Source organism: Triplophysa rosa, linkage group LG25 (genome assembly GCF_024868665.1).
Source record: "Triplophysa rosa linkage group LG25, Trosa_1v2, whole genome shotgun sequence".
NCBI classification, from domain to species: domain Eukaryota; kingdom Metazoa; phylum Chordata; class Actinopteri; order Cypriniformes; family Nemacheilidae; genus Triplophysa; species Triplophysa rosa.
The window spans coordinates 5,400,494-5,412,888 of record NC_079914.1 but is presented as its reverse complement, the minus strand read 5'-3'; the positions used below and the strand labels follow the sequence as shown (position 1 = coordinate 5,412,888).

The window sequence follows — 12,395 nt, the reverse complement described above, 5'->3', positions numbered from 1 at the left end:
AGTAGAGCAGGAAGATCACGTCTCCTTCACATACCAGCAGCTGAGCTCTGCTATCCTCACCTCTGACAAGGTGAAGTGCAATGATGAAGAGAGACAGATTTACTCTCCACTTCACATGTTTGCAGTTTGACGGGATCCAGGTCTCCTCTACTTTGAAATGAGATTTGATGGGCTGGCTAAAATATGATAAAAGATCAAATAATATTCAAAGGTCAAGTGTGTAATTTATCTATGTTAAAAGTCTAAACTTAATATGGAGAGAGAAGTTTAAGCCATGTATTTGTAGACCAATTTCCCTACAAAATGCAAACGGGGTACTAAATTGTGGAGATATTAAACAATGATCTTCTTTTTTCAGCGTCTTTATAACCAATGGCATGAATTTGGGGCGGGGCTATCTGTTTTGGTAGCCCCGCCCAAATTGTTATTTTCACTCTGTTCGGTCACGTTAGCACTACGAAGATACGAAAGTTACTTTTTCTTGTCCAGCATTTTGGGTTTTCAAATAAACAGCAATGATAAACAATTCATGTTTTCTTTATTGTTGATATTTAATGATTTTTTATTTTAATGACTAAATTCTAGTTATTCTTCATGCATTTATTTACTTTAAAAAGTAACCAGCATGAAACAATGAGAAAAAAAACATGCCTTCCTTCTCAGGATGTGTATTATTAGTATTGTATGGTGTATGTGCTTGTGTGAGAGAGAGATAACAATAGATCAGCAAACATTTACTGTAACATAGATTATTATGACTATGAATTGTGGAAAAAAAAGTCCAATAAAATCCTTAAAACTCAAACCTCCTTTATAAATTAGAAACACAAAAAAATAGATAACACTTTGCAATAAGGTTGTATTTGTTATAATTAGATGTACTGTATACTGTAGATGCATTAAATAAAATGAATTAACAAAGAGTAATATAGTTTTCAGAATTCAGAAGGAAAAACATTGAAAATACAAAATCTGTCATTATTTATTCACCCGCGAGTTGTGTTGAACACAGAGAAAGATATTTGGAAGAATGCTTATAACCAAACAGTTCTTGACCACCATTGACTACCATAGAAGGAAAAATGACAATGATAGTCAAAAGTGTCCCAGAACGGTTTGCTGTCCTACATTCTTCGAAATATCTTATTTTGTGTACAACAGAATAAATAAATTTATAAAGCAATTTTGGACTATTGAAAGTCAATGGTGCCCCAGAACTAAAAAAAATCTTTCTCTGTGTTCATCAGAACAAAGAAATGTATACAGATTTGGAACAACAACTTGAGTTCAAGTAAATGATGACAGAATTTTCATTTATGAGTGAACTATCCCATTAATGTTAGTTCATGGCGCATGCACAAATGTTAAGAGATAGAACTTTTGATTTTAAAAATGTGTTAAGAAATGCTGAAATGTTGTAGGAGTATTGTTCATGGTCAGTTCATGTTATTAAATACAACCTTATTGTAAAGTGTTAACAAAATAACTGTTGCTCAAGTGTATGAGTAATTCCAAAGTCCGTTTACGGAAGTCGTGCAACTCGGCGGCCATGTTTGCAACGCCTCTGGGCAGCTATTTACGTCAAAGCAAGTCCACAGTCCTATCTACAGTACTTGAATGGGTGAAGGCCGACATTTCTAAAATCGCACTATTAAACAGCATATTTCCGATCAAAAGTTAAACATGACATGGCCTGAATCATAACTTTGGTTTGCTAAGGTTAAATTGCGTTAAAAATCCACTTTTTCGAGGTCGCCTCATCTACTGCACCCAGGGGCGGCCTGGCAATCTGGCGTTCCGGGAGTTTTCCCGGTAGGCCGCTAACGTATGGGGCCTGAACGGAAGCTTGGGCTGCTCAGACGGACGTATTATAAATGCGAATGTATGCAGCGCGAATGCAGAAGACACATATGCATGCCACCCCCCGGTCGACAGACCCGACCAGGAGAATCGTCAGTCTTTACTGATTAACGATTGGCTTGTTTTACTGGAAGGCGGGACTTCCGTCGCTAGAGCGGCCATATTGAGCGTTGCAATCCCCGCCCTTCATTGTAACGTCAGTGGCGCATCTTGTTAAAATGAATATCTTTGGTAATACTTTAAAACTGTTCACAGTGTCAATAAAGATTTACTTCCTAGCTTTCTCTCTGCTTTTTCTCAACCCTATCCCCACCTCATCTAAGGCCACCGGCCTTAAACTGTAAATTGTGCACAACATGAAACAATTTCTGCTCGGTTCATCTACAATTGTCGGAGGAGGGTAATTCAGTGTAACCCAGCTAACAATTTTTGGTTCCAAGAACGTTCCCCTAACGTTAGTTTTTGGTTCCCAGAACGATATTTTCTAAGGTTCGTTTTTGGTTCTCCAGGAAAGTTTTCTTTACGGAAATAGGACGTTTGTTTCTGGTTCCCATAACGTTCTATAAAAACTATGAAACTAACATTTTATTTCCATAAAGATAACCAAAAAAAAACCTTAAAAAAACTTTTCTGGGAACCAGAAACTAACGTTAGGGGAACGTTCCCAGAACGTTAGCCTAAAATATTTTTCTCGGGTCCTTTTGGCCTCACTACACGTCAGTAATGAATAACTGTTACATCCATATACTGTGTTTTTATCCATCGCTTGTCTAATCTAATTAAAATAAGTAAAATATATCATCACACACAATATGGAGGATGAAATCAATGCATTAGATTATTCGTTTAGCCTAATAATTCCTTTTTCATTACTGAAGTAGCCTAATTTTCGATTTAAACAGCACAGTATATCATTTCTAATAAAACCACACTGTGTGTAGGCCTACCTCAACATCAGACATTATAGATATTGAAATATAACCAATGACTTGAACACAATATTTAAAGCAGATTTTTATTGACAAGAATAAACATTTAATTGTCACGGTCCTACCTTGTTTATGAAATTCTAGTCATGTGGCAGGATCGGGACAGAGCCCTTAGGTTTTATGTGAGAAGGCCATGAGTTGTTTGTTTTTACTTCTCATGTGTTTTCTCGTCTTGTCATTGGCCCCGCCCCTCTCATTTCATGTATTGCTTCCCTTCCGTGTCTAATGTTTCCCACCTGCCCTCGCTCGTTATCCTTCGTTTGTCTTTCCTAAAAATGCCCTCATGTTTCTTTGTCTTGCGCTCGTGGATTACGTTGTGTATTGACTGTTTTGTGCTATGTACCTTGTCGAGTGTTCCTGTTCCTAGCCTTGCCCGTCGTCTGTGAGTTTTGTGTTTTACCCTGTCGTGTTTTGATGTAAGACGTTTGGTCGTGTCCTTTAGTTTAGTTTTTTGCTGTTCTTGTTTTCGTTTTGCCCCCTCGTGGGAAGTCTTTGTTTTCTCTTAGTTTCTTAAATCTCTTAGTTTCGTTTTCCCCCATTGAGGGTGTTTGTTTTGTGTTTTATTAGTTAATAAAGTCTTGTGTTAACCCCTTCACTGTCTGCCTGCAATTGGGTTCTTCCCATGCAAATCCTGACATTTAATTATCTTCAGGCTAACAATATTGTTGTCTCACCACAGAAGTATAGCGCGGCTCCGTCTTTAGATATAACAATCAAAAGCCCTGAGTTTCAGTCCTTACATCATGGTCTGTTGATTTAGATCAAATCAATCGAAAATCACGAAAAGATAAGTTTACTCTCAAATCTGTACGTTTTTAAATAAAAAAATAAAATAAATAAACCACTAAACTAATGTGTTAGTGGGTGAGGTGAAACAAAATGACCGTTAATTTTTAAATAATGGGAGTGTGCGGCAGAGCTGAGAATGCATGTGCTCGAGCACACAGTAACCGACAACCACACTAAAGAAGTACACATGGATATATATGATTGTATTTTGATTTAGCTTAACTAGTTTATTATTTTCAGGCATTAAAGGGCACATTGATTAATTTCATTTGGTCAGTATAACATATGTTAATGTGATTTCTGTATTGCACATGTCACTGACATTTACCAGTTTTGACCATTTTTACCATTAAAAAATAACCAATAAATAACCATCAGGGAACGTTACTTTCTGGTTATTTTCTGGTTGCAAAAAAATAACCAATAAATAACCATCAGGCAACGTTATTTTCTGGTTATTTTCTGATTATTTTTTAAAAAACAGCCTGCAACGTTCTGGGAACGTTATTTTCTGGTTGCAAAAAAATAAAACCTGAAAAGAACGTTCTTTGAACGTTATTTTTTGGTTCCCCAAAAATAGCCAAAAGGGAACCAAAAACTAACGTTAGGGGAACATTCCGTGTTTGCTGGGATTCCACGAGTCGCCTAAATTCCTTAATGACATTCAACCTCATCACAGAGGATCTAAAAAAAGAGACTTTTACTTCTCCTCTCTTTTCTCAGGAGCACCTGCAAATGTCTGCATATGAAGCGTATCACGGATGGGAAAAGTTGGGAATGAACCAACAATTAGTAACCTGTCAACTTACGTTTACTACTGGAACTTTTAAATCAACATTTAGTCCAAATGACCGTCAGGACCCATTACGGCTCGTCACATTAAAATAAACAGCCACCGGTCTGTACATTTTAAATCTGGGGAAATATCCAACATGTGAAATGTTTGAAAATACAGTTACAGACAAATACCTTTGGTTTTGGGAACTGGGGGGAGTGTATCCCGGCTGAAGAATCCTGAAGGAATGTTGTGGTAGAGTTTCCAGACAGCAGATATTGTTACAAAACAGAAAGGGAGTGAAAAATACATATTGCACATCCGTCAAAACTGTTAAAACAACAGTAGATACTTCTGTAAGGTTCCTAGAGAAATTGTTCTCCATACCGTAACCGTTATGCAATCTGCCATTGCCGATGGCAATTGAGCAGGAAACTGTGGAAAGCGGAAAAACAATGTGCACAATTCCTGCCCAATTCACAAGCCATTGCTCCTGGCAACTGTGTTAACAGCTAATGAACAATATACATAGAAGGTCCCTGACCTAGGATACTAAGCCCCTTCTTCAAACTCTTTAAAACACAGCATGAAGCTCCCAGGCAAAGGATGGTGACGATTTTCCCATTAGCTGAGTTTACTCTCAAGACTTGACAGTAAACTCCCCGTAGGTTTTGAAATCGTGACTTGCACTCCACTACAATACACATGACCAAACTAGATGATAGTTTGATTCTTTTGTATTGAGCGCAGCAGTCGGGTTCTGAAAATAAGAAATCTTTTAAAGAGATAGTTCACCCAAAAAGTCATTTCAAACCTGCATGACTATTTATTCTGCAGAACACAAAAGAAGATATTTTGAAGAATGTTGGTAAACAAACAACATTGATCCCCATTGACTTCCACTGTATGAGACATTTCTCAAAATATCTTCTTTCCTGATAAAACTTCTCTCAAGTTTTATAATTTTCTGACATTTCTGGTGCTTTAAATTAAATGTGGTAATGTTGAGATATATCTCAAAGCTGTTTGATTTGGTTCAAGGCTGTTGAACTCTTTACTGAATATTTATTTTTAAATGTCTATGGAGGAAATTAATAGAAAAGAGATTTATTTCCAGAACCAAGGTTGCCAAAAAAGTGGGCGGTCACTGTTGCACAACATTGAAGCTGATTTCTTTTCTATATTGGGACTTTTACTACAGCTTGTTAACATCACTGTCTAGACACATCATGTTGTTTTGGGGTTTTGCTTAGTCTAAGATGAGAGAATGCCAAACAAAACCTGCTAGACTTAAAGCCGGTTTGTTTCAGTGTCAAAACAAACAATGCACATTTATCTTTATCTATACATGATATTTAACATCCATTACAAAAACTTTAATGTTCTTTTTTACAAAGGAATATGTTCGAAAATCACAACTGCATTGAGCAAGCACGCAAATGTTGCAACTACAGCTTGCTTTTGCTTGGGTCAAGTGAGATATAGTTATTAAAAAGTATGTAGTTAAAAAAGATGTCTATTAACCATCTAACTCCAGCTAGAATCTTTAAAGTGATAGTTCACCCAAAAATGAAAATTCTGTCATAAATTACTCACCCTCTTGTCATTTCAAACCTGTTGGACTTTCTTTATTCTACAGAATAATTTTGAAGATATTTTGAAGAATGCTTCGTAACCAAACAACACCCCCATTGAATTGCATTGGTTTTGTGTCCATACAATGGAAGTCAATGGGGGTGTTGTTTGGTACCGCCGTTGTTTGTTCACCAACATTCTTCAAAATATCTTCATTTGTGTTCTGCAGAAGAAAGAAAGTCCTACAGGTTTAAAATGACACAAGGGAACATTCATTTTTGGGTGAGATATCCCTTTAAAGCGATATCAATGCCAACACACCATCTTACCCCAGGTGAACACCAATAAAACCGTCTTTAATGGGATCATTTTCAGATAATTAACAACAATTATCTTGATTCACGTGCGAGGTTCCTTACATTTCTGACCGCGATGACAACGTCAACAAACCACTGCTCAACAAACGATACAGACGTATGCGTTTTCATCCCCGGTGGTCCGAGTGACCTCATTCCAAACACTGTACGTCACACCACCCATAAAAAAGATTGTCACTCTTCCCCGTTTATCGACCTCCAGTATTTTGAGTCTAACTTTGACCATCAGTTTGTTTAAAATGATGTGCATGTTTTTTCTTTGCTTATCCCTCTTAGGGAACATTTTTTTCTTTAAACTCAAGGCCAACCTTTTTTTCATTACTGTTTTGTGTGATGGGTTTGTGTACCAGTCCCAATATTATGTGTGGTTTTTAATCAAAGCATGTGTGCAGTTTTTACGTTAAAACAAAAATATTTTCCATTCTTTCTAAAGGGGCCAATTTATAAGCAGACCCATGTTGATTCTTGATTCTGTACCCACAAAAGATCTCACCAGAGATCTTGTGCAAAACTGGAAAAAATCATCCTTGCCTAATGAATTAATATAAAAAGTGTAAATGTCTCATTAAACGTTGATGCAAAACCAACTTTCACATATACCAACGGATCTTTAAAAGGGATAGTTCGCACAAAAATTACAAATATTTTACAGAAATAATCTACAGAACACAAAAGAAGATATTTTGAAGAATGTCGATAACTAATCAACATTGACCCCCATTGACTATCATTGTATAAACACAAAACCACATTTCTCAAAATATCTTCTTTTGTGTTTCACAGAAGAAAGAGTCATATACAAGTTTAACGTTGAACAGATGCAAACATTTTGCACATTTTACCATCCATCCCACAGACATTCAACCAAAATCTCCACGTACACAACAGAGAACAGCCTATCTGGGTCTAATTAAGATAAAGCATTTGAATTAAGCAAACTATTTCCAGAGAGACTCTTTTATACAAAAATGTTCCCAGGGCATTTGAGGGGACATGTATTCACAGCATCGACAGAGCGAGAACTGTACTTGTTGCTGTCTGAGAATGATATTCAGTCGGAGAACTGTTTTAGCTCACAAGACATTAGACCTGAGAGGACATTCATTAAAACCGGGGGCCAATTACAGATTTCCTCTCTACTAAGCCTTTGAGAGCGATTTGCAGATCCTTCTTCTAAGGACTCCTCTCTACAAACGGTAGATGAAACAGCAGGGGTCGACCCGCTCACTTAAAAGTGCAAACATCTTTGCAGCGTGCCGCTCGACGGGTGTTGGCTTAGCGGTAACTTGTAAATGATTTACACCTAATGTGAAACAGTGACTACGTTACTAAATCATGCATGACGTCTTCAATCTTTTAGCTGGTCCTGGCGTCGTACCTTTTTTATTCCTCTACGACATCATTCGTTCTGGCTAGTAGGAAAACACAAAGAGGAAGCTAAATCAAGGAATGATACTGTAGGAAACCCCATGACGATAGCGTTTTGTTATGTACGCTCAGAAAATCTGCTGATGTGCAGTCACCTATAATCTCCACATGATTTATTTTTGGCTTCTTGGCCCTGAAGAATTCCAGTGCTGTTAATTTGAAAGGATGAGAAAACAGAGTAAGAGCCCCATACCGGGAGGTAAGGTTCCCCGTGGAGCTCTCTGACATGCCAAGACCTCAAAGGGTCATCCAACCAGACATTGAGAAGAATAGAAAGGGGGGGGGCGGTTTGGTGCTAGTTGTATCTCTGCTCCAGGTGGGGCTTTTTATTTGATGGTGTGAAGGAGTGCAACGGCCTGGTATAAGTATCAAGAGCGTTGGTATGTGTCAGACAAGAAGCTAAGAAGATAAACAGTTAAAAAGGATATGGACACATAAGGCACACTCAAAGATATGACTTTAATTTCATTTAATATATACTGCACACAAAAAGATGCTAAAGATTTTTTTACACCACTTGCTCAAAGACATTTTTGTCTTTTTTCAACCAACACACAAAAAAAGGTGGTTCACGATGTCATAGAAGAACCATTGTTGGCTGAATGGTTCCATAAAGGAGGTTCTTTAGATTATGAAGGTTCTTAAGATAATAAAAAAGTAGTAGAACCTTTGAATTTGGTTCTTTGGGGAACCAAATGTTTTTTGGGGGGATCAGTGTGAACGTTTTGTAGCACCATTTTTAAGAGTGAACTGTTCCAACAGGGAATGTTCTCAGAACGTTTTCTTAAGGTTCTAACAAGGTTAGGAAAAAGTAGTTTATAGTTCCTGTAGCTCACTCGGTATCGCATTGCGATAGCAACGCAAAGGCCACAGGTTCGATCCTAGGGAACACACTTACTGAAAAAATGTATACGTTGTGGGTGGGTTTGTTTACACGTATCTTCTTTCTACTTTGTTTTATTAATAATTAATTATTTACTTTTTTATGTTTTTTATGTATGTGATTTTGATATGTGTTAAGTTGTATATTGTTCTTGTTAAAAAAAACAATACATACACTAGATACAATGTAAGTCGCTTTGGATAAAAGAATCCACCAAATAAATAAATGTAAATGTAAATAAAAAAACGTATTTTGGTTATATTGAAACAGGATTTAATCATTTTTGTACCCTCTAAAAATGTGCATGTGTTGTGTTCAGTTAAGGACAACACTTTTTGTTATTTTTAACTTTTGTCACATTCATTTATTCCACACAAAACCAACACAAAATGTGTTAAATACAATGTGTAAATAATAACACATCCTTTCAAAGAGTGTAAGACGTTGCTAAATATTAAAATAAAAAAGTGACTCTTACATTGTTAATGGAACGTTTGAAACATTCACAAATAAAAAGGAATATTAGCAAAACATTCTTAGAACATATTTATCATAGCTGGGATGTTAGTTCACCTCAATTTCAAGCATGTGTCCTGAAGATTTTTCATATTTAACATCCTTCAGGCAAAAATTGTACATGTGATCTCTTAGAAAGGTAATACAAATTTACTTTGTACTTCCAATTTAACATCATTCATGTTCACAGCACAGATGGTATGGGTTGTTTCAAGTTTCTTATATTCTTGCTAGCACTATATTCCCAGTCTAAACAAACTGCTTCTTATGGGCAGAGAGAATCATTTCCGTTTCGCCCAGACACCAAAATCAAAGTACTGAAATAATAGGGTTTTTTTGTCTGTCTTTTATTATAAAACCCCGGTTTCACTACTGCAAAAAAACTTCACTACCATGAAAAATAAACAGCTTAACTTTACAATACGACAGTCGCTCCAACACAGAAGTCGAAGAAATACATGAATCACGACAGACAAATTCTCTCCCTTAAAAGAACAATGATGACCATGTATGTCTGGGCCTTTCTGAAACTATAACACAGTAGAATTTAGCTTGGCTAAGGTATTTAATTTGGCTAAATGATGACGTTTAATGACACAACCGTACACGTTACTATTATTTGTCGAAACAGCTGGTTGTGTGTTTAGACAGAGCTTCCGTCCTGACTCCCCCACATGGAGACTTTCCAGCCTCACTCTGATCTTCCTGCGCTTGGCGCCAGACAGCAGGTTACAACAGATGCATTGTGGGAAGGAAGTACAGTGTTTGCCAGAACGCTGTTATTGTTGAGCTGATGGAGAGAGGGGACAATTAATTAAGATAATAAGGAGGCACCACAATGGGTCATTGAGTCATTCGCTCAGGATGTTGTTTGCCCTCTTGCCAACACACGCACATGGCCGGTGAGCCATCGACAGCAATTCTTTTACAAGCAGCCAAGTACAATGACAGTTTATCTGCACCTCTGGATGACTGCCCAAGATCCACCTGCCCAGTTCAATGCAGACAAGTCCCTTTAATTTACTTTGAAGGAGGGACCACAAAAAGAATATTATGGGGCAACTTTTACACATACAAGAGACACTAACTTTTACTTCAGGAAAAATAATAAAATCTATTTAGATAAGAAAAGTTTGTTGTATATACCTGAAAAATGTCTTTGTGTCACCACGGCAAGATTTTAAAATAAAATGTGAAATGTCATTTGGAGTTAAAAAAGACCTAAACCTAACTAAAAAAAAAAGATTCATGGTGTTATATTTAGCCTACTCTTCAAAAATATGACATCAATTTGCGGTTCAATGATCTAATACCTGTGAAATTGGAGAATGAATTTCCATCAGTCTTCCCCGACGTTGGGTCAAAACAGTGACAGTCATCACCAAACACCTCATTTCTAAGAGAATCATTTGTGATGGAGATATATGAACTTCAAACTCATATTCAACAAAACAGTCTGACCAAAGCTTGCAGACACATTCACTCTACATTATTTATGATCCTGAGTTTTCAGCAGATGTGCAGTCTGAAAAACAATTACATTCAGTATAATAATAGATGAGACACCTGTCATAAATTTAGCACATCACCTCATCATTACAGAGCCAATGCAAACCCATGAAAGTGCTCATGAATGAATCCTAACTGACACCGCAATAGACTCTTATGAGACATGGCATACAATTCCTCTTTTCCATATTAAGAGAAGCAAATGAGCTTTTTCTGAGAGAAAAGGATTTCTTTCAAGTGACCGAGTCAATATTTTCCAAATTGCGCAGAAATATGCAGTGTGGTTCTGTTATAGATCGTGTTAACCCATGATGAATGTTAGAGACGGCAGATCTTTGGGTGGTCTATTTGCGTTTATCTCTTTTCTTTCATTTTATCCTTTAAAAAACGACTTAATACAATTACTTTCTACATTTTACAATAATAGTTAAGACTTCAAAACTACCATTTTGTAAAGAAATGTATGTTTTAAATACATTTATATTGGCAAAGCATTAAAGCATAAGCCGTTGGATCAAAAGGTTTTTGAGATCATAGGGTGCATAAAAAAGACACATTTTTGACAGTTCAAAGAGTTAAAGAGGCATTTAGACAAATGCAGTAGGTTTAACTTGTCCTTCACTAAACCCTTCAAAATAAAACTGCACTCACATAAAAAGCATCTTTAAATGCCATATACTCTATATTTATACCTCCTGAGACCTATTGTTAATGACTACAATATCTATAAATTACAAAAAAAACTAAATTATCTTGCAAATGAATTTACACCAAAGACCTGGCAGATCAGTATAGATAAAGGAAACTAATGGACATTAACCAGACGCAGACCATTCGATAATCGAAAACAGATCTACATTTATAAATCAACCCATATACCATAGCAAAGACTGGAACAAAGAGCAATCTGTAGATATATGCATAGCAAGAACAAAGAACGTTGACATATCAGATTTTCCAGAGCCAAGAAGTGAAATCATTTGTGTGCTCTCAATGGGAAAAGGTGAACGGCATTGAAGATCTTCTCCACAGAGAGTCATCCATAAAGCTCCATAAAATATCATCTGATACCCTGAACACAAACTTCAGCTGGTAAGATGGATATCACACCAAACCAGAACTTTGATCCCTTCTGCTCCTTTTGCCAAGTTACGATATATGACATTAGGTCGTGAACCACAGAGTAATACTGTTTCAAAAACCCATCTGGCTGCAAGAATAGTGCGACAACTTATATCCAACCACAACACTTTAATCACAACACCAATTGTAGACATTACTTATGTTAAATAGGCCTATATAAACTCAACATTAACGTAATATTCAAGCACAACATGACAGATGCTATATCGATTTCCACAGAATGTCATTTTAAAATAATGTCATAATACAGAATCAATGGGTGTGTCCAAACTTCGACACTGATTCTGGCACTTCAAGTACACTATATTGGACAGTTCAAAGTGTATAACGGTTCCCATTGACTCGAGCTATTGTTACCAGCAGAACAAAGCTTACTCCTGATAAAACAACAAAAGCTTTGGGACTGGAGTCCTGGTCAGCACAGATAAGGGTCTCACAATCACCGCCTGGCTTTTCTCATGTGGGCTCTACGTGAGGACCCCTCCCAAAACCAGAGCACGCACACACACACACACACACACACACACACACACGCACACACACACACACAC

General features: G+C 36.9%; 1 protein-coding gene across 1 annotated transcript in view; it reads right to left on the bottom strand.

Moving 5' to 3' along the window:
• si:dkey-49n23.1 (semaphorin-3D) overlaps positions 1–12,395 on the bottom strand; it is a 57,030-nt gene that overhangs the window by 43,511 nt on the left and 1,124 nt on the right. The window lies entirely within an intron of this gene.